Source organism: Diabrotica virgifera, chromosome 9 (assembly GCF_917563875.1).
Source record: "Diabrotica virgifera virgifera chromosome 9, PGI_DIABVI_V3a".
Classification (NCBI taxonomy): Eukaryota; Metazoa; Arthropoda; class Insecta; order Coleoptera; family Chrysomelidae; genus Diabrotica; species Diabrotica virgifera.
The window spans coordinates 93,060,728-93,087,208 of record NC_065451.1 but is presented as its reverse complement, the minus strand read 5'-3'; the positions used below and the strand labels follow the sequence as shown (position 1 = coordinate 93,087,208).

The window sequence follows — 26,481 nt, the reverse complement described above, 5'->3', positions numbered from 1 at the left end:
TTCTTAAACCAACCAGCGATCGTTTTGCTGAAAATACACTTTATTTTTATGATTTTCAATCCATATGGCTGGTGAATGCAACCGAATTAATGCCTGGCAAATTAAGTTTGCATTTATTTATGTGTAAATAATATGTATATTAAAATTTCAGACATACTAAAATGATTTAAATTTTTCAATTATTATTTATAAAAAATAGCGTCTGGCGCATATTTAGCAACCACAGAAATGCCTGGAAATTATAATTCATATTTCTAATAATGTTTAAAAAGTAATGGCAAAAAAATTTTTCGTCTTAAAATAATTTTAAATTCGATATATTTACCTGTACAGGTGCGCTGCACAGTAATGAACGCAACCTGTCTCAGTAGCCAGATGGCCGATAAGGTGTTCAAGTAAGCATAGGGAATAATATATTAAAAAACCAAGTGTCTTAAAATCACTGTTTTCCCGACGTTGCTAGCTCTTGGTCCATAATATTAAGTAACAAAATATTTAATTGAACCTGACCTATACTAATCACACTATTCATTGCACTTGGTTCAATAGTAGCTTTTTTATTTTCAATACAAATATTATTTAGAATATCAGCTTCCATAAAAAGTTTGTTTAGAACAAAAACTTGTTTATTTAAATACGCCATTTACAGCTTCAAGTCCTGTTCACACAAAACCGTCACCGGAGCCTCAATTTTAGTTTTTTTAGTAATATTTTACCATTTCTGGTAAAAACTGAGTAGAAGTTTTTTTTGCTTCTTTATCGCCATCGCTTTTTTAAAAAGCTTTTGAATCTGCGGCGTCAGATCTTCGTTTATGTAGATTTTACTGTTCCCATTTATACCACAAATATGGGTGTCAATTCCTTTAATTTTTTTCACTTTTTGAAAGAATTCGATTTTAGTTTTTTGGCTATTTAGTTTTACTAGCAGATTCATTTTCGTGTTTGCCTAAGCGGTATGTTTCACAAATTGAATCAGCTTTATTTTCAATATACATTGCCCTTGCAGCATGTTGCATAACTTCAGTTAGGGTTTTATTTTCTTGCTTCGGTATACCACCTATGAGGATATTTTGCACTATTTTGTGTTGTTCTATTTCGTTTATCCTGTTTTCCAATTCTTGTATTTTCAGTTTCATAGCTGCTTTGTCTTCTGTTTGTTGCTTTGTTTCCAAAAACAGCTTCCCAATAGCCTTCTTCTTCAAAAATCTTGAACAAAAGTGAAGACAGAAAACCATAAACATTGTATGAATTACAAAGAATGCTTCCAGCAAAGATTAAAAGATGATAAGCAAGAAGGCTATTGATAAACTGCGTCAGCTTCTTGCACCTGATGAATCTATTCGCTCACAGGGTTATTTTGTTGGATTATTCTCCCATTTTTAGACATGAATCGAGCAAAGAATTTAGTGTCCAACGATATACTGTGTTTGACAAGATGAATTATGTTGTCAAATTTCATCTGTTTAATTTGTAGCTATTCATTCGCATAGGCCAGCGTGGGTTGGCCGTAAAGTTTACGGTTCTGATTCACTTTGTAAAATTTGAGTAGTTCCATTAACCCAATAGGTTGCATTGAGCTGTGTTTGCTGATTACGCGAAAATTTGATGCGTCTAGCTTTCGAAATTCCCATCACAGTTTATTTACGTGGGCATCTAAAGTGTTTCACTTTTATGCTACTATTTAATAACCTGGCAAAAGACAATAAAGTGTTTTTAATATGGGTGTCAGATACGTTAACGAAACAAGGCTCGAGAGAAACTTTTGAAGGCCTTTCTTTGGCATCGCTAAAAATGCTATGAAAAACGAGGTTAATTAATGGCCGATAAAGAATCATCAAAATAAATGGAGAACCACTCAAGGGCAAATCCAGACTAAAAAATAATCAAGAATATTGATAAACAACTCTCGAACAGTTTGATGAACCTTAAAAAACGAGAGATCAAAACGGTCACTGAAATGGTGACTGGACATTGCCGTTTAAGAAATCACCTATACAAACTAGGTAAGGTGAATGAACCATAGTGCAGAAAGTGCGAAATGGAAGAAGAAACTGCCATACACATACTATGCCATTGCAGTGTGCTAGGTGATGTAAGGCAGGACTTCACTGGTCAAATGAGGTTTGAACCAGAAGAGATCCTAAAACTACCAATAAGAAAACTGTTGGCCTTCGTTGAGGCCACAGGACTTATTTAAGTTTAAGGAGAAGAACAGGGTTTGGTCTAAAGGTCGTATGACCAAGTGCCAGAGACTAACGAGTCTCGCCTGAGTTAAGAAGAAGAAGATGCTACTATTTAGTGTTTCACTTTTATGCTAAGATCGCCTTCTTCCTATCTTCCATTTGACCACAGCGAATGCTGTACAAATACGACACCAAATGGGTGATTCTTTCTGCAATCTTTTGTCAGATTAACATAAACTTCAGGGTTGTCAACTTCGTCGTACATCAATCTTTGTTTTTCAATTACAACGAATTCTCGATCGACTGGCATCATACTACATACTACAAGACATAACCGGTTATTGGATACCAGATTTCTATAGTTTCAAAAATATGATTGTAACAAAGCTGATCCAAAAAGACAAACACATATCTATTTTTATTCTGGATAAAGCAGTTAATAGTTATTTATGATATAAGTGTTAAAAGTACAATTTTAAGGCAAGCATGTGAAAGTTTGCAGAATGAGCGAAGCGAATTCAGCAATTCACATGAGTGCCTTAAAAATGTACTTTTTAACACGTATATCATACAGTATTTTTTCTACAAACGTCTTATAAGTATATCAACAATTATAATTTATTCATTCTCAATTACAGGACAATACCTACAAAAACTTTTACTTGAACTTGACTGACATTCCATTTTTATATTTTTCTTGACATTACATCAAAACTGCCTATGCTGTCAATACGTAAAGTTTTTTTCTACAAACGTGTTAAAAATGCAATAATACAGTTTTTCTACAACCGTGTTAAAAATGCAATTTTTAGCACTCCATAGGAGCGTTAAAAATGCTACTTTAAGGCGCTAGAGCTTTAAAAATTTTAAGGCACTGCAGTTAAAAGTGAATTGTCAAATTGTGAAACGTCATAATATTTATATTTCATTTATTAACATTAATACTAATAGTACAACTTGCGCAATTTGAAAAAGGCGGTTTAAAAGGTTTTTTAAAATTTAATGTTAACGGTGTTATTGCATTTTTAACACGTTTGTAGAAAAAAACTATTAAAATTTGTTAGAATATACAGCAATAAAAGTAAGATCTTATTCGATAGTTGTTATGATTTACGTATTGACAATATAGGCAGTTTTGATGTAACGTCAAGAAAAATATAAAAATGGAATGTCAGTCAAGTTCAAGTAAAATTTTTTGTAGATATTGTCCTGTAATTGAGAATGAATAAATTATAATTGTTGATATATAAGACGTTTGTAGAAAAAATATTGTATGATATACGTGTTAAAAAGAACATTTTTAAGGCACTCATGTGAATTCCAGAATTCGCTTCGCTCATTATGCAAACTTTCACATGCGTGCCGTAAACGTGTACTTTTAACACTTATATCATAAATAACTATTAAATTAAATTTTAAAAAACCTTTTAAACCACCTTTTCCAAATTGCGCAAGTTGTACTATTAATATTAATATTAATAAATGAAATATAAATATTTTGACGTTTCACAATTTGACAATTCATTCATTCAAATTCATTTTTAAAGCACTAGTGCTTTAAAGTAGCATTTTTAACGCTCCTATGGAGTGCTAAAAATTGCATTTTTAACACGTTTGTAGAAAAAAGTTTTAATTGCGTTGTTCCGGCTTCTGATTTTGCAGGCAAGTAAGGCTAGTCCTACAGGCAAGTAATAATCTCGTTTAGTCCCTTCTGAGCGAAGTGTTCTCCATACATATACAATTGGTTTTTCCTGTCGTTAAGCAACGTATTCCCAAATTATGAATGCTCAACTGACACAAATAAAGGGTGATTCATCTAGAGATGAAAAATAAAAAACAATGAAAAAAAATTAATTTTATTTGAAAATTTTTATTATACAAAATAACTATTCTTTACAATTACATCTTAAAGATAATTTCTTTTAAATGTTGACCGCGACTGCAGTTAAGATGGTCCATTTTGAAGTTCAAATTCGCGATGACGCGTTCGAGCATTTCGATTGGTATTTGACCAATGACTCGAGTAATATTGGCCTCCAATGCCTCAATTGTAGCCGGTTTATTCATGTAGACTTTGAACTTTAAGTAGCCCCAAAGGAAAAATCTAGAGGTCTGATGTCACAGGATATAGACGGCCAACTCACTGATCTGAAGCGTTAAATAAATTTCTCACCGAATCGTTGTCGCAGTAAAGTAATACTTTCACAGGCTGTAGGGCAAGTGGCGCCATTTTGTAGGAACCAAATGTTGTCGAGACCACGAGCTTCTATTTCAAGCAGCAAATAGTCCGTTATCACGGCACGATAACAGTCTCCATTCACAGCAACATTCTGGCCAGCTTCTGTTTTAAGAAATATGGACGGATGATTCCACCGGCTCATAAACTACACCAAACAGTTGTTTTTTCTGGATGTGATGTAAATTCTTGAACCCCAAACACGGACATTTTGTTTATTGACGTCCCCAGTAAGTCAAAAATGGGCTTCAATGGAAAACATTTTTTTTTTTCGAAAACAATGGATCTTCTGCAAGCTTATTAAGAGCAAATCAACTGAAACGGTGACTACTTGGAACGTCGATCGGCTTCAGATCTTGCACTAATTGAATTTTGTGTGCTTTTAAACTACGATCCTTACGTAAAATACGGTTAAGTTATTGCATACGACAAGCCAAGCTGTTAAGAACGGCGACGAATCGATTGTTCATTATTTTCGTGTACACCATTTGCTACTTCGGCTTTATTGTATTCAGTACGTGTTGAATATGGTCTATTTGGCCACGCACGTGTTACCAATAATCAAAACTGCGTTTCAAACTTACTGATGGTATAGCGAATTGTGCGTTCGGTATTCTAATTATGTGGACCGTAAGTTGCTCTAATCGCACGAAACACATTCTTCATAGAATGCCTACTTTCGTAATGTAGCTGAATAATGTCTAGACGCTGTGCCGTGCCAAGGATGAACTTCATCCTCGATATCATGCACGATATCCCATCAAATTCCCACCAAAAAAAGTACATCTAAATGAATCACCCTTTAGTATTCATCCGCAATATTCGTTACAGGAACAGGCAATTTTTTTTGATAATCTAAACAAAATGATAGGACGGAGGGACCATTACCTTTTGCTTCTTCCGAAATTTTGTTTTGAAACATTTCGGCTTTTCTTGCTAGCTTGAGGGTTTGTATCGCATTTTCATCATGGGTCACTTCAGTTTGTTGTAAATGTGTCAGGAACATATTGTTTCTTTACAGCTGTCTTTTCTTGGGAATCCAAATTATATGTTGTATTCTTTTAATTATAATGATTATAAATGGTAATTATAAATTTTTAGGTATCTGGAACTTTAGAGACAGAACGCAAGAGAGATTTTCGGGAAAAATCTCTTGTAGAAAGGGTTGAGTTGTTACCTTTTAAAAATTCAACTAACTAAATATTATTTTTCTTGTTATGATTATTCCACTCTCCCATATTGTTTCCCAAATTTTCATATTTTGTTAATAAATTAACAGTATTATACAGGGTGGTTTTTAGTGCGGGATCGGTCGGTAATTCCATTAGGGTACACAATATCGAAAAAAGTTATTTAGAAAAAATGTAGGCAATGCTATTCTCCACGCTTGGAAAATATGTCCATTTCTACAGGGTGATCAGTAACTGCGTGGTATATCAAACATATAATTTTTTAAATGGGACACCCTATATATTTTTTCATATTTATATTCCCCTCATAATTCTTCTTCATATAATATATAGTTTTGCATTACTATACAGAGTATTTAACAAGTTATGACCATTTTTATTTCGAAATCACTATGAGATTAACACCCTGTATATAAAGAAGTAATTCGTAGACAATAATTTGTTTTATGTAATAAGATAAACAATATACTGTAGTTTTTAAATTAAGCCCAATTCACATCATTGACGAATATTTGTATACAGGGTGAACTACAAAACCAAATTACGATTTTTCTACATTATTGTATTTAATATACTCTTTCATTTTTATATAGCATTCCCTATATCTAAACTGATTACGTTCCTAGATATTTTTAGTTTTCTTCAAATTTCGGGAATACATTCAATTTCTCTAGTAGAAATAAGTTAGTATTGAGTGATAATTAAACAAAATTATTTTTATTTGATAAATAACTAACACAAAGAATAAACCATAGCAATATGCAGTGAATATACCAATAAATGTGATATTAAGAAATTATCGTATTTCCCTAATATACAAGAATCGTAATATTCCTACAAAAAAAAACTTTGTATTGTATATAATAATATAACAAGGTTATTTTTATTCAATAAATAACTTACATGAAACATAAATCAAAACAATATACAACTGATGTAACAGTTTTTAGATTGGTATATCAACAGCGTTCTAAGCCAAGAATTTTTTAGTAGAAGATTCATTTTTATAAGCACTTTTAAACTACAAAACAAAATTACGATTTTCTCAATTTTTTTTTTAATAGATCACCCTATTTTTTTTTTAAATATTGTATTTATGATACTCTTTCATTTTTATATAGCATTTCCTATACCTAAACTTATTAGTTTCTGAGATATTTTTAGTTTTATTCATTTGCCGGGAATACAGTCAATTCTTATAAATATAAATAACTTAACAAATAAGTATTATGTAATAATATAACAAATATTTTCATTCAATAAATAACTAACAAAAAAATAATAAACCATAACAAAATTTAATGAATGTACCAATTAATGTGATGTTAAGGATATAAGTCTACAGTAAATGTTGAAAATGACCACTTTCACGTCTATGCAATTTTGTAACCGATATTAAAATGATCGAGCCACATTTCTAACATTTTTGTAAGTCAATATTATTAAAAGCTTCTTTTATTCTATTTTTCATATCATCAAGCGTTATTGGATGCTTCTGGTATACAAGGTTTTTTATATAGCCCCACTTGAAAAAAATCAATTTTGGAAGAACTGGAGCACCGTCGTATAAAAACCCCAACCGTCAAAAAATGTGGACCAATCACATAATCTCTAACAATATCACCTTAAACATTTATAGATCACCTAGTTTGAGTGTTAACAAAGTAGGGATTTCTTGATGTATACTAATGAAATTTAATATGAAAATTATACTATTAAAAACTGCGGGTCACAATCTGCAATTAGGAATGTGTTACTAAAAACTTCTTGGCTTAGAATGCTGTTGATATAATAATCTAAAACTATTAAATTAGTTGTATATTGTTTTGATTTATGTTTTGTGTGAGTTGTTTTTTAAATAAAAATAATCTTGTAATTTTATTATACACAAGATACCTATATTTTTTTTGTAGGAATTGTATGATTCTTGTATATTAGGGAAATATGATAATTCCTTAATATCACATTTATTGATACATTCATTGCATATTGCTATGGTTTATATTTTGTGTTAGTTATTTATTGAATAAAAATAATTTTGTTTAATTATCATTCAATACCGACTTATTTCTACTAGAAAAATTGAATGTATTCCCGAAAGTTGAAGAAAACTAAAAATATCTCCGAAAGTAATAAGTTTAGATATAGGGAATGCTATATAAAAATGAAAGAGTATAATAAATACAATAGTTATGAAAAATAAAAAATAGGGTGATCCATTTAAAAAAATATAGAAAATCGTAATTTGGTTTTGTAGTTCACCCTGTATACAAACATTCGTCAATGATTTCAATTGGACTTAATTTAAAAACTACAGTATATTGTTTATCTTACGACATAAAACAAATTATTGTCTATGAATTACTTCTTTATATACAGGGTGTTAATCTCTTAGGGATTTCGAAATAAAAATTGTCATAACTTGTTAAATACTCTGTATAGTAATGCAAAACCCTATATTATATGAACAAGAATTATGAGGGGAATATAAATATGAAAAATATATAGGGTGTCCCATTTAAAAAATTATATGTTTGATATACCACGCTGTTATTGATCACCCTGTAGAAATGGACATATTTTCCAAGCGTGGAGAATATCATTGCCTACATTTTTTCTAAATAACTTTTTTCGATATTCTATACGGTAATGGAATTATCGACCGATCCCGCACTAAAAACTCACCCTGTAGATAGCAGACTTTAAATCTGGTAAGGGTTGCCAAGGATACGTTACGGTACGTCATCTTGACAGTCGTCGATTCTTAAGTTGTTGTTGCTACTTGGAAAATAATTTATCAGGCAGTTGGCCTTTAATAGACACCCTCATTGGGGATATCGGCCTGAAATTATGATTATTGAGCTTGGGCATATTGTAGTGTTGCTGTAGGCAAATTTTGCCTGGTTTCCAAGTTCATACCGTATTATACGGGACCTATTTCCAAGGCACCACTTTAGATATATGTCGTAACGATTCCTGAATTCATCCCGAAGGAAACAACATCAGTTATTAGGCCTTAAACCACAGATATTAATAGATAAGGGTACTCCGTATTTATTGGTGGAAATACTCTGTGGAAGTAGAAGAATACATACTTGTATCTGTACCCTCACGAAAACCCTTCTGGCCATAGGGTTTCCTTTCCTTCCTTTTTTCGTTGATTTGTTTACATTCTATTATTACGTTGATCTTGCTTATTCTTCGCTTGGAATACATCGCTGGATATCTCGCTACAGATTTAGTATAAGGATTTTTATTAATTTATTCTTTATGCGTTTATGTTTGTGTTGATTAGCCTTTATTAATTTTAGTTTTATGTGTGAGTAGTATCTAGTGCGTTTTCGGTTCGTTATATTGGTTTGTTTTACAGCGGTTGGGCTTGAGCTCACGCGACGCTTATAATTTTCGATTAGTTTTGAGGGCTAGAAGCCCTATTTGCTTCGTCGCATCTAGTTACTTAGGAGATTTTTAAGTTCCCTTATGTATATCTTTATGAAGAAATCGTGTCCCAGCTATTACCATATTCTTAGACATCGCAAACTTTACGATTCTGAGACCATTATCATTAGAGTCTACATGTGGGCTCTCTTTTCCGATGTTAGGAGAAAATATATTCTCTCTTCCGACTTTGGCATTAAAGTCTCCTCTGTTACCCTCAAAAGTGATGATTTAGTCAAGGGAACCTACAAACTGCTTGACATTGAAACCGTCCCAAGGGTCTGTTTGAGTGCTACACTCCCGAGTTACAGGTCTATTTTTGCAGGAGCATACCGTCCTCTCGGGGAACGTCTCTGTTACTGCGCACTTCATAAGCTGCGTTGTAGTCAAAACGTGGATCGTTCTGAACGTCAACGTCTATCAGCATTCGGTCGGTTTCATCGGACCGCCTTTTATCTATCCATTTTTTGAGTGACCCTTTTTTCATATTATTTGTATTCCTCCGTAAGGCGAGTACGGCTTCCTTAATTGTTTTGTGAATATTCGGCACCTCTCTAATTATCCTACAGAGGTCTCGGGTTTATTTTTCCTGCAGAGTCAGGCATTCCGTAAAAATGAAATATTCCGAGCTTTCCTTCTTATGTATCTTAACCTCAATATCCGAGGTGCTAAAATTACGTTTAGCTCCCGTCAACTGAGAAAGCTCAAATCTATAACAATAATCGGTGAGGGAGTTTAATCTCGCCCTACCCGTTGTGCCTTGGTCTGCTCTTACCGCTTTTCCGGCGAGTCCCCGGTTTTCTTACCTGGAATAGGTTTATACACATCGTTCCCACGAGTAGCTAGGGAAGTGAAAGTCTGCTAACGCAGGGCCCTGCATGCGGCGGTAAGGTTACGTACAGTGAAGTGTCGCCACCTCCCTAGGGAAAGTGTTCAGGACCGCGTTTCGTGCAGCCATCCAGTCATCAGCACGGTGTATCACACTTTGACTTCCGGATTTTGTGGAACATTTCCTACCCATTTCCACATTCCGGAGGAATTCCTCCGGAATACGGAAATGGATAGGAGAAGGGGTTATACTGATTGTAGGAGTTTTTAAGTTGAAAATGTCCGTGGATATTTTTGTCGTAGACTATTTTTTACTATGATTTATGCTGCAGACGCGGAAGAGGGCAGTGAAGGTACAAAAGCCTTCAAATTCTTCAGGCCATGGTACAATAAGAGGTAGAGGGCGTCCCAATTGGGGAAGATTGCGGCGCCTTTCAGCGTCCGGTGATGGAGTCCGGCGCCCACCCGGTGCAACGTCACGTTGTTCTTGGTTTCGCTGGTCGTGTTTCCCTCACAATATTACCGACCAAGACTCGATCCTCCCACCAACGTCGAGTTAAATTGCAGTCCAGGAAGCGGATGCATATGTATTAGAAGTAACATTTTTATTCAAAAAGGTATCATGTTTGGTTGATATATCGATACATTTTTGGCAAAGTAACGTAAGTGACATTTTTGAAAATCATGTTTTTCCATTAAACTAACGCAATTATTTTTCAGAAGGCACTGCCAAAGTGTAGTAAGCCTATACATCTATTATGTTTAAAGTCATTCTAGGCTTACTAGACTTTGGCAGTACCTTCTAAACAATAATAGTGTTAGTTTAATGGAAAAACATGATTTTCGCCAAAAATGTCACTTACGTTACAATCATTTATGAAAATCATTTATTCCACATATATTACACTTGGCCTTCCGATCAGATGAGGGCAAGATATGTAAGCTTTCACTTCTTTTAGAATGTTATTTTAGATTTTCAAATTTGTACACAATTATTTACTTTACATACTTACCTTATAGTAGGGGAGGAAAGTATGCTAAATTTGCAGTCACTCGAGCGCTTTGGGGACCCATTCGGTTGCGATTATTAGGTCCTAAAACCAAAAAAAGTTAAGTAAAATTTTCCATTTTAGTGGGGACTTTCCATTTTTTAATTTAATTTTCCATTTCCAACAATCGTTTTTTTTTTATTTATAGCGACATCTATACATAATTCGAAAAAATGTTTCGAATAAAAGTTGCTTATTTTTACGTAAAGAATCCAAATCTACAATCAAAATTTGGGGCTCCTATTTAAGATTTTAAAGTAACCCCCACCCCACCTCTGCGGGGGGTCGTATTTGGTACCATTTGATATATTTTTCAAAAATATTGATCAAGTGTATTTTGCAGTTTTTTGATCTGATGTTTATTTTGCGAAATATCGCGGATTTGTATTTACAATTTTAAAATAAAAATGTATACCATTTTTATTCATTTTATTCCGTTGGATCTTTACCAAGCTGCAGACGGGGGTTGTGAATTGCATAGCGTAGAATTCCTTCCCTTTTCTCTTCACTGCAGCATCCATTTGGCTTGCATATTGTAGAAGCCTTGGAGGGGTCACCAGGGAAATGGACCAATAAGTTTTCAACTTAAAAATCGTTTAGTAATATTTTTCAATATTATTAATGTTGCTATTAGGATTGAAAACTTTACCTTTTAAATTTACCTCCCACCCCTCTCCGTGGGGGTCAGGTTTGGTATCATTCGATAGATTTTTGAAAAATATTGAACACGTATTTTCTAGCTTTTCGATATGACGTTCATTTCGCGAAATATTCGCTTTTTTTGTGAAACTTTTTGACCCTCCCATTTTCTTACGCCTCTTCAATTCGTCAGATTTTTAAAATATACACTCTTTTGCATGTACTTACCTTATCTTAATCTGACTATTTAGAGTATTTTTAAGGATAGATGTTTTTTTCGGGCCACCCTAAACGAACGCCCTGTGTTAAGAGCCAATATATGGTAGAGGTACATCTGCAGGGTACCAAGTTTCTCCCCATATGATAATCTGACGCGCTCGAGTAACTGCAAAAATCCCCGCTTGGGCTCCCCTACCATTACGTTAATATAGGAATTACCAAAATAATGATCTTGTTACTTCTACGTTTCACTATAATTAATAATGTATTCTTTTCTCTAATACTGACATAAGAATAATGCCTATTTATGATTATAATCTAATGCGTTGTATTTTCATTTTCTAAATTACGTATGTCGGCCAATCGCATCTATGTCGGTTGCTGGGTGCATTTTATCGTTATTAATGACATGTATCTTTTTCTCTGTTTCAGCTTCTCCTCACTACTCTGTAAAAGGATTCATAGTTACCGATACCGATATATATATATATATAAATTAAGAAGACAATGAGTCTTTGCTGACAGTAATTATATAAATTTGGTTATTGGGTTATGCAGCAAATGAAAAAGTGTACTCTTTTAAATTTCTTTAATCCGAGCTTTCGGTTAAGATTTTAACCATCATCAGGGTGCTACAAAGATATTTTTGGTGTAAGATAATATGAAAACATGTATAACATTTTGTACTTACAAACTTATTGAGGATATTTCAAATATGGTGTAACTAAAATGAGAATCAAACTTAACATGGTCATGTAAATGCTTCAATGGAAAAAACGTAAAATAAAGTAGTAATTTAGTAAAATAAAAGTTAATTAATTTAGCACAACTTCAAAATCAATAAAAGATAAAATGACATTTAGACATGACATGACATTATTTGAAATATCTTACAAAAATTTTTAATATAGATGAACAATTTATTGAAGGACCAATAGGGTCAATGATAAGAATTGAAATATTTTTAATTTTTATAAAATATTGTTAGCACTATAGAGGGATCGCAGTGATTGTGACTATAGGCCGACTATACTCAAAGGTAACACGAAACCTAATAGAAAATGATATTAAAGACAAAAAACCCGAAGAACAGGCGGGATATAGGGCCGGACGCTCCAATATGGATATTTTTTTTTCTCATTAAAATTTGCAATGGAAAAACTAGTGCAGAGAAATAGAGAAACCATATAGCTTCAATAGATTTGGAAAAAGCATATGACAGTGTACCGACCTCCCAACTATGGATAGAATGGGTAAATTGAAAATAAATCCAATTCTTATTAACGCCACTCAAAATTACTACGAACAAAAGTTTGCAAGAATTAAAATGGGACAAGAAATGACCTCTTCTTTTCAAACAACAAAGGGACTTGAAACAAGGCTGCTGTCTGTCACCTACATTTTTAAAATCTATTTGGACAGATTCTTAGTGAAATGGGTAAAAAAATTTGTAGAAACATGGGAATAAAGGTGGAAGAAAACACGTTATATACGACGATCTCAGTTATATGGTAAGAAAACTGCAAGAAAAATATGAGGTGGCAGGTCTAAACATGAATATGACAAAATATGAATATCTCTATATGTAACAGATGAAATATGTGACCTAGTCTTGGAAGACGACAAAATCAAAGGCGTGCATCCTGCAAATATTTGGGGGTCATTTTCAACAAGAAGGGAAATAGCGCAGATGAAATCAGGGAAAGAATTAACAAGGGCAGAGCAGTAACTCGTGCCTTAAGCTATCTTCTCTGTGGCAAAAATTAATCATCTGTTACATATAGAGATATTCATATTTTGTCATATTCATGTTTAGACCTGCCACCTCATATTCTTCTTGCAGTTTTCTTACCATATAACTGAGATCGTCGTATATAACGTGTTTTCTTCCACCTTTATTCCCATGTTTCTACAAATTTTTTTACCCATTTCACTAAGAATCTGTCCAAATAGATTTTAAAAATGTAGGTGACAGACAGCAGCCTTGTTTCAAGTCCCTTTGTTGTTTGAAAAGAAGAGGTCATTTCTTGTCCCATTTTAATTCTTGCAAACTTTTGTTCGTAGTAATTTTGAGTGGCGTTAATAAGAATTGGATTTATTTTCAATTTACCCATTCTATCCATAGTTGGGAGGTCGGTACACTGTCATATGCTTTTTCCAAATCTATTGAAGCTATATGGTTTCTCTATTTCTCTGCACTAGTTTTTCCATTGCAAATTTTAATGAGAAAAAAAAATATCCATATTGGAGCGTCCGGCCCTATATCCCGCTTGTTCTTCGGGTTTTTTGTCTTTAATATCATTTTCTATTAGGTTTCGTGTTACCTTTGAGTATAGTCGGCCTATAGTCACAATCACTGCGATCCCTCTATAGTGCTAACAATATTTTATAAAAATTAAAAATATTTCAATTCTTATCATTGACCCTATTGGTCCTTCAATAAATTGTTCATCTATATTAAAAATTTTTGTAAGATATTTCAAATAATGTCATGTCATGTCTAAATGTCATTTTATCTTTTATTGATTTTGAAGTTGTGCTAAATTAATTAACTTTTATTTTACTAAATTACTACTTTATTTTACGTTTTTTCCATTGAAGCATTTACATGACCATGTTAAGTTTGATTCTCATTTTAGTTACACCATATTTGAAATATCCTCAATAAGTTTGTAAGTACAAAATGTTATACATGTTTTCATATTATCTTACACCAAAAATATCTTTGTAGTACCCTGATGATGGTTAAAATCTTAACCGAAAGCTCGGATTAAAGAAATTTAAAAGAGTACACTTTTTCATTTGCTGCATAACCCAATAACCAAATTTATATATATATATATATATATATATATATATATATATATATATATATATATATATATATATATATATATATATATATATATATATATATATATTGTGAAACTTAAAGCTAAAATCAATATCAACAAAAGAATTAATATTAAAATTAAACTCACCAGGCTTCCGGGTTGAACCGCGTCGTTGGTTTCTAGGCCGAGCTTTCGACGTCCTCTCTGACGTCATCTTCAGGGCTTCCGGGGTCTCAGTCTCCTGAGGCTCCAGACACTACACTCACTACTCACTACTTCACTACTCACTGCAATACTGTATTGCAGTGAGTAGTGAAGTAGTGAGTAGTGAGTGTAGTGTCTGGAGCCTCAGGAGACTGAGACCCCGGAAGCCCTGAAGATGACGTCAGAGAGGACGTCGAAAGCTCGGCCTAGAAACCAACGACGCGGTTCAACCCGGAAGCCTGGTGAGTTTAATTTTAATATTAATTCTTTTGTTGATATTGATTTTAGCTTTAAGTTTCATTGTATTAACCGCGGAAACCTTTCCGAACATATATATATATATATATATATATATATATATATATATATATATATATATATATATATATATATATATATATATATATATATATATATATATATATATTATATATATATATATTTAAAGGTATTCAGCTAGTGAATTCAGAGGTTGAATCGGTCAATTTAGTTGGCAATTAAATAAAGAAGTCAACTACTTCATTGATATATTGAAAACGTTTCGCTTTACAATTTCGAAAGCTTCATCAGTTCACTACAAATAAAGGATGAAGTCTATAAGTATAAATAACCTTAACAAAAGTGATATAATACTTACAAAGCAATTTGTAGTATGTTTAAGATGTTAAAACAAAAATTCTACAGATACTACTCATTCTATAACAACAACTTAACGATACACTGCGGAAAAATACACCATGTATTAATGTTCATTGGCTAGTTATTTAATTCGGTGATTTGAATCTCACTGAAGCCTTCATTTGTAGTTGATCACCGTTAGACGAATTAGCGGCAAATGAGATGTTATTTTTCCCTATGCCAAATCCACCCACTAGCCGACGACACGCATGTTTGTAAGATTTATGGCTCAAGCCCTTGAGTAAGAGGTAGAATATTGACTTAACTTATACAGGGGTGTTAGAGAAATTTTTTGTTCGAAGGGTAGAATAATGTGGCAGAATTATTTGAAGCTTTAAATCTCGGAATATGGGTTGTGTTGATTTGTTTGTTATGTAAGATAGGATTTATTATGGCAGAATTATTTGAATCTTTGCATCTCAGAATATGGGTTATGTGGGTTATAAAAAAAATACCGGTGGGCCTGGAAATAGATATGAAAAAACGGACTACTTAGCAATATCGGAAGAAGACGTCAATGATTTGGCAATAGATAAGTAGGAATAAAAGGAACGGAATTTTAAATTTGGGTTTTGTAATGTCGAAAAACGGAACAGCAGGGGCAGAAATAAAAATGAAGAATATATTGAGACAACAGATCTTGCATCAGACAACTCTATAATGATCTGGAATAAGAACATCAAGGGAAAGAACAAAGAAAAATGTGATGTACCTAATAATTGTACGAAGCATCATGGCATATGCCTCCGAAATTTCGGTCATAAACAAATCAATCCAAAAGCGCATTTCCCAGTCGAAATGGAAAACTGGGAAATTGTTGTGGTCTCACAAGAAAGACCAAGTAACAAGTGAGGAGATGAGGAGAGTGCAATCGAAAAATATGCCCTGCAATATAAGGACGAAAGAAGACTGAATGGTACGGTCACGTCTGCGGAGCAGAAAACACATGGATGGCAAGGTTGCAGAATGAAGCCCAAGACGAACAAGAAGAAGAGGACGACCGAGAAAATCTTGGAAAAATGAAGTCGGAGGCTGTGTCTAATAAAGGGATGGAAGACGAAGACTGTGAAGATTGACTACAAGAATTGGAAGTCCTGGCTGACGGAAGGGAAAAAGCCTGGCTGTAGGCAACACCTTACAAAAGCCAGGCTTTTTCCCTTCCGTCAGCCAGGACTTCCAATTCTTGTAGTCAATCTTCACAGTCTTCGTCTTCCATCCCTTTATTAGACACAGCCTCCGACTTCATTTTTCCAAGATTTTCTCGGTCGTCCTCTTCTTCTTGTTCGTCTTGGGCTTCATTCTGCAACCTTGCCATCCATGTGTTTTCTGCTCCGCAGACGTGACCGTACCATTCAGTCTTCTTTCGTCCTTATATTGCAGGGCATATTTTTCGATTGCACTCTCCTCATCTCCTCACTTGTTACTTGGTCTTTCTTGTGAGACCACAACAATTTCCCAGTTTTCCATTTCGATTGGGAAATGCGCTTTTGGATTGATTTGTTTATGACCGAAATTTCGGAGGCATATGCCATGATGCTTCGTACAATTATTAGGTACATCACATTTTTCTTTGTTCTTTCCATTGATGTTCTTATTCCAGATCATTATAGAGTTGTCTGATGCAAGATCTGTTGTCTCAATATATTCTTCATTTTTATTTCTGCCCCTGCTGTTCCGTTTTTCGACATTACAAAACCCAAATTTAAAATTCCGTTCCTTTTATTCCTACTTATCTATTGCCAAATCATTGACGTCTTCTTCCGATATTGCTAAGTAGTCCGTTTTTTCATATCTATTTCCAGGCCCACCGGTATTTTTTTTATAACCCACATAACCCATATTCTGAGATGCAAAGATTCAAATAATTCTGCCATAATAAATCCTATCTTACATAACAAACAAATCAACACAACCCATATTCCGAGATTTAAAGCTTCAAATAATTCTGCCACATTATTCTACCCTTCGAACAAAAAATTTCTCTAACACCCCTGTATAAGTTAAGTCAATATTCTACCTCTTACTCAAGGGCTTGGGCCATAAATCTTACAAACATGCGTGTCGTCGGCTAGTGGGTGGATTTGGCATAGGGAAAAATAACATCTCATTTGCCGCTAATTCGTCTAACGGTGATCAACTACAAATGAAGGCTTCAGTGAGATTCAAATCACCGAATTAAATAACTAGCCAATGAACATTAATACATGGTGTATTTTTCCGCAGTGTATCGTTAAGTTGTTGTTATAGAATGAGTAGTATCTGTAGAATTTTTGTTTTAACATCTTAAACATACTACAAATTGCTTTGTAAGTATTATATCACTTTTGTTAAGGTTATTTATACTTATAGACTTCATCCTTTATTTGTAGTGAACTGATGAAGCTTTCGAAATTGTAAAGCGAAACGTTTTCAATATATCAATGAAGTAGTTGACTTCTTTATTTAATTGCCAACTAAATTGACCGATTCAACCTCTGAATTCACTAGCTGAATACCTTTAAATTTAAATTAACGGTCGCATACCTTGCAATATATATATATATATATATATATATATATATATATATATATATATATATATATATATATATATATATATATATATATATATTGATACATGTATCCATGTGACTTCCAAAGAAGATTCTCGTAATACGTTGTTACTTCATATATACCGTTATGACTTCCGATTTCGGAAGTCACAACGTTTTGCCTATATTTTTACGAATTTGGCTACTAGATGGTATCAGAAGGCTTATATTAAAAATTTCGCTGGAAGTCATATCGTATCTAACATACTCATAAGATCAGATTTTAGTTCGACGGTATATCACCAGCGCTAGTGTCGCTCCCGTGCTACTATACAGGTTATGTACACAACGCGTAGCGTCTTCCGTATACCACACCGCTCGGTGTGACTTCCGTTTTTTGGCAACCCTGTGTAACGGTTTCCAGACATTTATCTGTTGTAGATTCGCGGTCCTAATCGTACTTAGTGTTTTGTGTGCCTTTTGTTTTTAAACATGAATAATAGCAGATCTGCTTTACTTTTAAAGTTAGCCTTAAATGAAGGTACAATAAGTGATTATATATCTCTATAATTATATATTTTCTGTACTTATTTCAATCTATAATATTTACTTACCTATTTACTTATATACATTCATTTTTCTCGTGTTTTTGTTTACTTCCTTTTTTACAATGAACTTCTAATTTAATCTACACTCACCGGCACGAAAAACGGGCACCCTAAAAAAATGGGTAATTTTTTATGTCTCGTATCTCCCAAAGCTTTGGTCCGATTTAAGTAATGTTTTTAATATGTTATAGCCTTATTATTTAACAATATAGCTATGATAACATTGTTGATAGACAGGTAAATTTTCATTGTATACCGGGTGTACCAATCAAACTGGGTTTTTTTCTCAATTTTCACAACACCCTGTGGAATATTTAAATTAAAGCCTAACTATAGCTCCAGGTTTTATTAACATTCTGTTTTTTTTATTCATTCGCTTACGTTGGATAATAAAAAAGTTAAGGACTTTAACAACTAGCCATGTTCTTTATCGATACAGGTGTTTCTAAATATAAGTGCGACAAATTTTAAGGGGTAATTTCTGCATGAAAAAATAATGATCGTGTGGCAAAATAATTTTATATTTGCAAGCATTTGCGGACATAGCTTTATCAAGTAAACGATCATTATTTTTTCATGCAGAATTACCCCTTAAAGTTTGTCGCACTTATTTAGAAACACCATGTATTGATAAAGAACATGTTTAATTGTTAAAGTCCCTAACTTTTTTATTATCCAACATAAGCGAATGAATAACAAACAGAACATTAAGAAAACCTGGGGCTATAGTTGGGTTTTAATTTCAATATTGTATAAAGGCTAGAATATTCCACAGAGTGTTGTGAAAATTGAAAAAAAAAAAACCAGTTTGATTGGTACGCCCAGTATACAATGATAATTTACCTGTCTAGAAACAATATTATTACAGCGATATAGTTAAAGAATAAGGCTATAACATATTAAAGAAATACTTAAATCGGAGAATAGGTTTAGGAGATACGAGCCATCAAAAATGACCCATTTTTTGGGGTGCCCGTTTTTCGTGCCGGTGAATGTATCTATTAAATAATCTAAATTATTTTTAAAAATCTTATTAAAAGCTTAAATACAAGAAATGTAGGTAAATGTTCTCATTTAACGAAATTTCCGAAAATTGTGTATTTTTTTACCCAAGTAGGCTGAAAAATCGATTTTATAGTTATTGTTATTTCGAAAGTAATAAAACGTGTAAAAATTACAAAAAAATTGAATGTACAATTACAATTGAATGGAATTAAATACACGATAAAATGAATCAAGAGCGATAAAAAGTTTAAAGTAATAAATTCTAGTAATAATATAAAATACAGTAAACTCTCTCTTAAGGGGGTAGGCGCAAAATCTCTGTCCAATGCTATTTAAATACATTTATTTTTTTCGAATCCTGAGAAAACTAATAAATATTTTTTAAAACATACACCCAGAATGAAAGATAACATTATTACGGGGGACCGAAAGTCCCTTAGAATAAAAAAAAGTTTCTTTTGAATGAAATATTCGAAATTAAAAATCACACTAACTTTTCTCTTGTTTTTTCATCCCATTATCTTTATTAAAATAAACATATATTAGGTATATAAGTTATTAAAATAAACATTATATAAGTTTTCAGGGACTTTCTGCCCTCGGTAATAATGTAAGCTTCCATTCTGCGTTTAAATTTTTCAAAAATACTTATTAGTTTTCTCAGAATTCGAAAAAAATTAATGCATTTAATTAGCACTGGACTAAGATTTTGCGCCTATCCCCAACGAGCACCTCCTCTATACGGACGGTATTTAAAACAAAATTCATTTGCCGATATACTGAGCCTGTACTCTTCCGGACAATCCCTTAAAATGATGTGTACCTAAATGAAAAAAAAAATACATAGATATTTTTTCCAAATATTTTAGAATACAAAACTACAATATTTATATTTTATTATTTCAAATTAACACAGAGATGACAACGAGTGATATTTAATAACTCTTTACCTTATCAGCAGTAGGTAATAAAAATCTGGTGCTAGTGTGGGATCCGTCATTAAAATATTTTGTGTGTCGGTCATTAAAAGAAATGTGACATCATAACGCGTTGCTCTAATAATACTTTAACATTGATATTATGTTGTGACTAAAAATGTTAACGGAATGTCTGCTTGGCAAAAGAAAACATCGGCACAATATCAATTTTCTTCTTTGATATGTTACCTATGTGTATGCCAAATTTCATGTCAATCTTAAGTGGTTTTTTAAAATTTATGGGTTTTGCAATATTTTACCGTCAGCGAACGGACTAATAGAAGAGGATCCGATATAAGGCCGATCTGCATCGATATATTTAATGGATAACAATAATTATTGGATATGTAATTTAGTATGTTAACAATTATAAAAAACAAGGGGTGCATGATCTAATTTTCTTCTGACTATAATCAATTAATAATTAATAAATGACTTTTATCTACTCTATGTCATATTATAATATACAAATTTTTAGTTTGTGAAAACTGTCATTATAGATAGCAGTGCTTTAAAGTAAGCATGAAGTAACAATGTATTTTAAATGGGATTTACTTTTTCTCACTGTTTTTGACACACTTTCATATAATTAAATATTCTTTCTTAACTTTCGCGTTTCATGGTGATGACATCTTCTTTTTCTTCAAGTGCCATCTCCGCGAAGGAGGTCGGCAATCATCATAGCTATTCGGACCTTGGAGACGGCTGCTCTGAAAAGTTCGTTTGATGTACATCCGTACCATTCTCTCAGGTTGCGCAACCACGATATTCTGCGTCTCCCTATGCTTCTTTTTCCTTGAATCTTTCCCTGCATAATGAGTTGGAGCAAGTTGTATCTCTCTCCACGTGTAATATGTCCGAGATATTCCAATTTTCTGGTTTTAATTGTATTTAAGACTTCCATTTCTTTATTCACCTTTCTCAGAACCTCTTTGTTTGTGACGTGTTCTGTCCATGATATTTTTAGAATTCTTCTATATACCCACATCTCGAATGATTCCAGTTTTTTCATTGATGCCGCATTCAAGGTCCAAGCTTCCATTCCGTAAAACAGAGTCGAGAAAACGTAGCACCTAGCCAACCTTATTCTTAGCTCTAACCTTAGATCTCTTGTGCAGAGCACAAGAGAGGTGATGACATAATGAGCAATAAATTACAAAAAAAAAATTTGACAGTTTTGTGGTTTGAAAGAAATTAGAATTTTTATATGTCACAGTTCTAAGAATTGTAGAATAGAAATGAATTCCAGTGACGAAGAGTTACAGTATTTTTATTTGTTTATCGTAGATAAAATATTGTATGAAATTGTGCGTGAAGTACTTTTTGCGAACTTACGCGATGTATAGCACTCACTCCGTTTCATAAATAACTATTTTCATATATTAAAAAAAAATGTTTCGACCCGGGTAGATATTATTCCAGATTTTCAGATTTGGGCACAGAGTTGGATTGTTGGGGCATATATGGAGAGCAGGTAGCGCAACAACTATAAACTCAATTTTACAATGGAGACCCGGAGTTAGAAGGAGACGCGGAGGAACTATAATAAATGGTTACAGGAATTAAAGGAAGATTTATATAGGGCAGGAATTAGAGACTAGCAGAAAAACAAAAGAGGATAGAAAGAAATGGAGAAGCATAGTCAACAGTATCGAGTAGCAGATTGGGAAAAATCTGCTCGAAAAAGATGGATCTAGATAGCTTTTTAGCGGGTAATCCCCACCTGGAGGGTTTAGCCATTTAATTTTTTATTACATATTATTGGTACATCAAAAATTAAAAGGACGGTGCCTGTAATAAAATCTAAAATATTAAAATTTTCTATAAGTGCAAATTTATTTATTAACATTTTTGATATAATTTTCATAAATAAATGACTTACTATTAACACTTTTGTAATTAATTCCAATAAATCCATTTTACAGCAATAATAATATATTAGTATTTTTGTTAAAATAAATATCAATCATATTATCATAAATAACACAGGTTTACAAAAAAAACTAAATTTCGGACAATTTGACGAAACCATATGACAAGGGGGTTTTTGGAGTGGCTGATCACAAATCCGGGGTCTGCTCACCTCTATCGCGTCAGGTAAAGGTCATTTCAAGGTCAAATCAAGATAAATCGACAGTCGCTCTGAAAAAGTATATTAGGGGGTTCTTGGGGTCGCTGAAGATGAATCCGGAGTCCGCTGACCTCTATCTCGTCTAGTTCAACGTCATTTTAAGGTCAAATCAACATAAATTGACACAATTGCTCTGAAAGTATAGGGAGTTTTGGGGTCGCTGATCATGAAAACTGCGGTCCGTTGAGCTCTACTACGTCATGTAAAGGTCATTTCAAGTTCAAATCAGGAGGAGTTAACAAAATTGATTTGACCTTGAAATGGCCTTTACCTGACGTGGTTGAGCTCAACGGGCCCCAGTTTTGTGATCAGGGACCCCAAAAACACCCTAATATACTTTTTCACAGCGATTGTGTTGATTTATCTTGATTTGACCTCGAAATGACCTTCAGCTACACGTGATAGAGGTCAGCGGATCCGGGATTCGTTATAAGCGACCCCAAAACCCTCCTAATATACTTTTTCAGAGCGACTGTCGATTTATCTTGATGTGTCCTTGAAATAACCTTTACCTGACGTGATAGAGGTTAGCGAACCCCGGATTCGTAACCAGCGACCCCAAAAACCCCCCTAGTCATATGGTTTCGTCAAATAGTCCGAAATGTATTTTTTTGTAAACCTGTATAATCAAAAGAATATCAATATTTTAATTTAAATAGACAACTTTAAAACACAGACAACTTTATTCATAGTAAAAGTTTCAAAAGATCACACATTACGCTCAAAATAGGAGGTAAATCTAGCAGACGAGTCGTTGTGACTTCCAAAATATGACAACACCGCTGGAAGTGACAACGCGCCTTGAACTACCCTATATATGGAAGCCATAACGTATGCTGTACGCTTCGGTATATACGTATATATATACAAAATTTATTTTGGTAAATCCTTTCCCCTCAATAGGTAGACCCATTTTATAAGCCCCCCTTTTACCAAATACACAATTTTTAAAAAATAATTCCTAGTAGAAAAGGTGGAAGTCGGACAGCCTCTTCTGTATACCGGAAGTCACAACTTAACGTGCATCAATATATATATATATATATATATATATATATATATATATATATATATATATATATATATATATATATATATATATATATATATATATATATATAACTAATATTTGGGAATGCCGAAAAAGTCTTTTTAAAAAACTTTATTAGAGCTAAAACAACTAGTTATAATAAAAGCAGAATCTAGACTGAACTAAGAATACAATTCAATAAAACATTATGAAAAATGCAAATACACAGTTCACACGATTTCACCTAGCGTCAGCACTCATGAGTTCAAAGTCAAAGTACCATGTCATCACTTCTAGGCTGGAAATCCATAGGCGTCCCTCTATTACTCCTCTTCCCCTGGAATGAGGCCTGTTGTGGAAGGTCAAATTTTGAACTGGAATCAACAGGATCAGTATGACTTCTTCCTCTTTCTTCTCTTCTTTTTCTTGTTATTAATTTCTTATAGGCAATGTAGATTATTGTTAATACTATGGCAAAATATAGTAAAATGGTCCAAATGCTGGGAATGTGATAATTGTCTGTTTGTTTTATGATGGGTGTGATTCTATTTGTAGGAATTTTCTCAAATTTTAAACTCTTCAAATTTATTTTTATGGGTGAGATGTTTAGCTGTTTGAAGTTTAATTTTGGCTGGGAAATTAATATTGGCTGTCCAAAAGTTCGCTCTTGGAATAATAGTTCTTGGTTTTTGAAAAAGATAGTACACTGAGTAGTTTCGATCAGGAAGATGCCTGTCAGTGTTTTAATTTGTACTTCTTCGGAACATTTGAAAATTAGTTTTTCCTCCATAGGAAATATTGCCAAAAATTGGTTCATTTCTGGTATGATTTCGATGTGGTTGCTTTGAATATCGGCTTTTATTTTATCTGGGTTAGGTTTAACACCTTCTGGTGTCACGATATGACCCAAGTATGCGACTTCCTTCTTTAGGAACTCAGATTTATCTATTTGGATTTTAAAGTTTGATTCTCTTAATCTTTGAAATACTTCTCTTAAATTAACTAGGTGCTCCTGAAGACTTGTACTAAATATAATAATATCGTCAAGATATACCAAACATTTTTCATTCTGTATGCCTCGCAAAATATTATCCATAACCCTTTGGAATGTTGTCGGGGCGTTACGGAGTCCGAAAGGCATTCGCAAAAATTCGTAATGACCATTTTCCGTACTAAATGCGGTTTTTTCGATGTCGCTTTCTGCCATCTCGATTTGGTGAAATCCAGAAGCGAGATCAAGTGTCGTGAAATATTGACACCGTCCAAGTTTATCTAATAGGTCACTAATATTAGGTAAAGGGTATCTATCACCAAGTGTGACAGCATTAAGACGTCTATAATCTATTACTACTCTAAATTTAGGTGTCTGGGAGGCGTCCATCTTCTTTGGGATCACCCAAATGCTTGAGGACCAGGCAGAGTTCGATGGTCTAATAATGTTTTGATCCAGCATACTCTGGATTTGATTTTGCACTTCTTTTCTATAAATTTCTGGGTATCTATACGATTTTGAATATACTGGTATATCGTTTGTTGTCTTAATAGTATGTTTAATTTTATTAGTAAAAGTTAATTGATTTCCTTCGACATGAAAAATATCGGAATATTCTTTTATTAGCTTTAATATTGAATTTCTTTCCTCAAGATTCATATGATCTGTTCTAACTTTAGAAATATCGAACTTAAATTTACCAGCATATATTGAATTAAAATTGGGATTTAAAGTTTTATTCGTATTCATCGAACTTTTCCACCACGATTGGGGAACTTACATTTAATTTAAAATAAGATTCACAGGGGTTTAAAATCGTGCAAATAGCCTTATTATTTTCTACTTTAGTGAGACATTCAGGAATTTCTAGTTTGCCGATTTGTGTATATGGTATAATTACATCACCATTTTTAATATTTGCTACATTTAAACTGATAACTTGCTCGGTCCGTGGAGGCACTACTATACAATTCGTGTCACCACTATTATTACCGGCTTTATAATAATTTATTTTTATTTTACTATGAGAAGTAATTAAAACATTATTGGCTAAATCAATGCTTGCATTTAATTTTCTTAAATTATCGAGGCCTAATAGACAATCAAAATGTCCATGGAATTTGAAAATTTCGTAACTTAAACTTAACTTATTTTTAATTTGAAAAATTTTCGATAAAGGAATTTCAGTACAGTAATTTTCCTGTCATGCTCCAAGTGCAGTTGAAATTTGAAAAGGTTTATGAACAATTGAATTTTTAAAATATTTTTCAGCGACTTCTGGGGTTACAAACGATTTTGTGGCCCCAGTGTCTATTAGTACTTTTAGATTATGTTCAGGAAATACAATGTACGGCAATTCACTTTCGTTATTTGTTAGATTTAAATATTCAACTTTTGTAACTAAGGATTTTCCGAGGCTTTGTTCTCTAAAAAATGATTTTCATCGCTTAACTCAAAATTTTCCTCGGTATTGTCAATGTTATGCAGTTCCTCAGGTATTATATTTTGGGGTTGACTTGCAAAATTATTATTGAAGCGTCTTTGGTGACTTTGGCTTGTAAAATTTGATGGTCTAAAAGTATTGTGACTAGTGGTACTCATTGGAGTTGGGGCTTGAAATTTTTGATGTGGGTTTGATTTAAAGACGTTACTACTTCTGTTATTTGGAAAAATATTAGTACCTCTGTTATTATTTGGATAGGAGGTTGA

The 26,481-nt window shown here is 33.0% G+C and overlaps 2 long non-coding RNA genes across 2 annotated transcripts; one reads left to right on the top strand and one right to left on the bottom strand.

The window, feature by feature from the left end:
• Positions 1-15,330: 15,330 nt before the first annotated feature.
• On the bottom strand, positions 15,331-16,250 carry LOC126892524 (uncharacterized). Its single transcript, XR_007700889.1, has 2 exons — positions 15,458-16,250; positions 15,331-15,394 (listed from the first exon to the last, which is right to left on the bottom strand). It is a non-coding gene; the product is annotated as an uncharacterized LOC126892524 (long non-coding RNA).
• Positions 16,251-17,553: 1,303 nt separating this feature from the next.
• LOC126892448 (uncharacterized) lies at positions 17,554-17,931 on the top strand. Its single transcript, XR_007700835.1, has 2 exons — positions 17,554-17,804; positions 17,868-17,931. It is a non-coding gene; the product is annotated as an uncharacterized LOC126892448 (long non-coding RNA).
• The last annotated feature ends 8,550 nt before the right edge of the window (positions 17,932-26,481 follow it).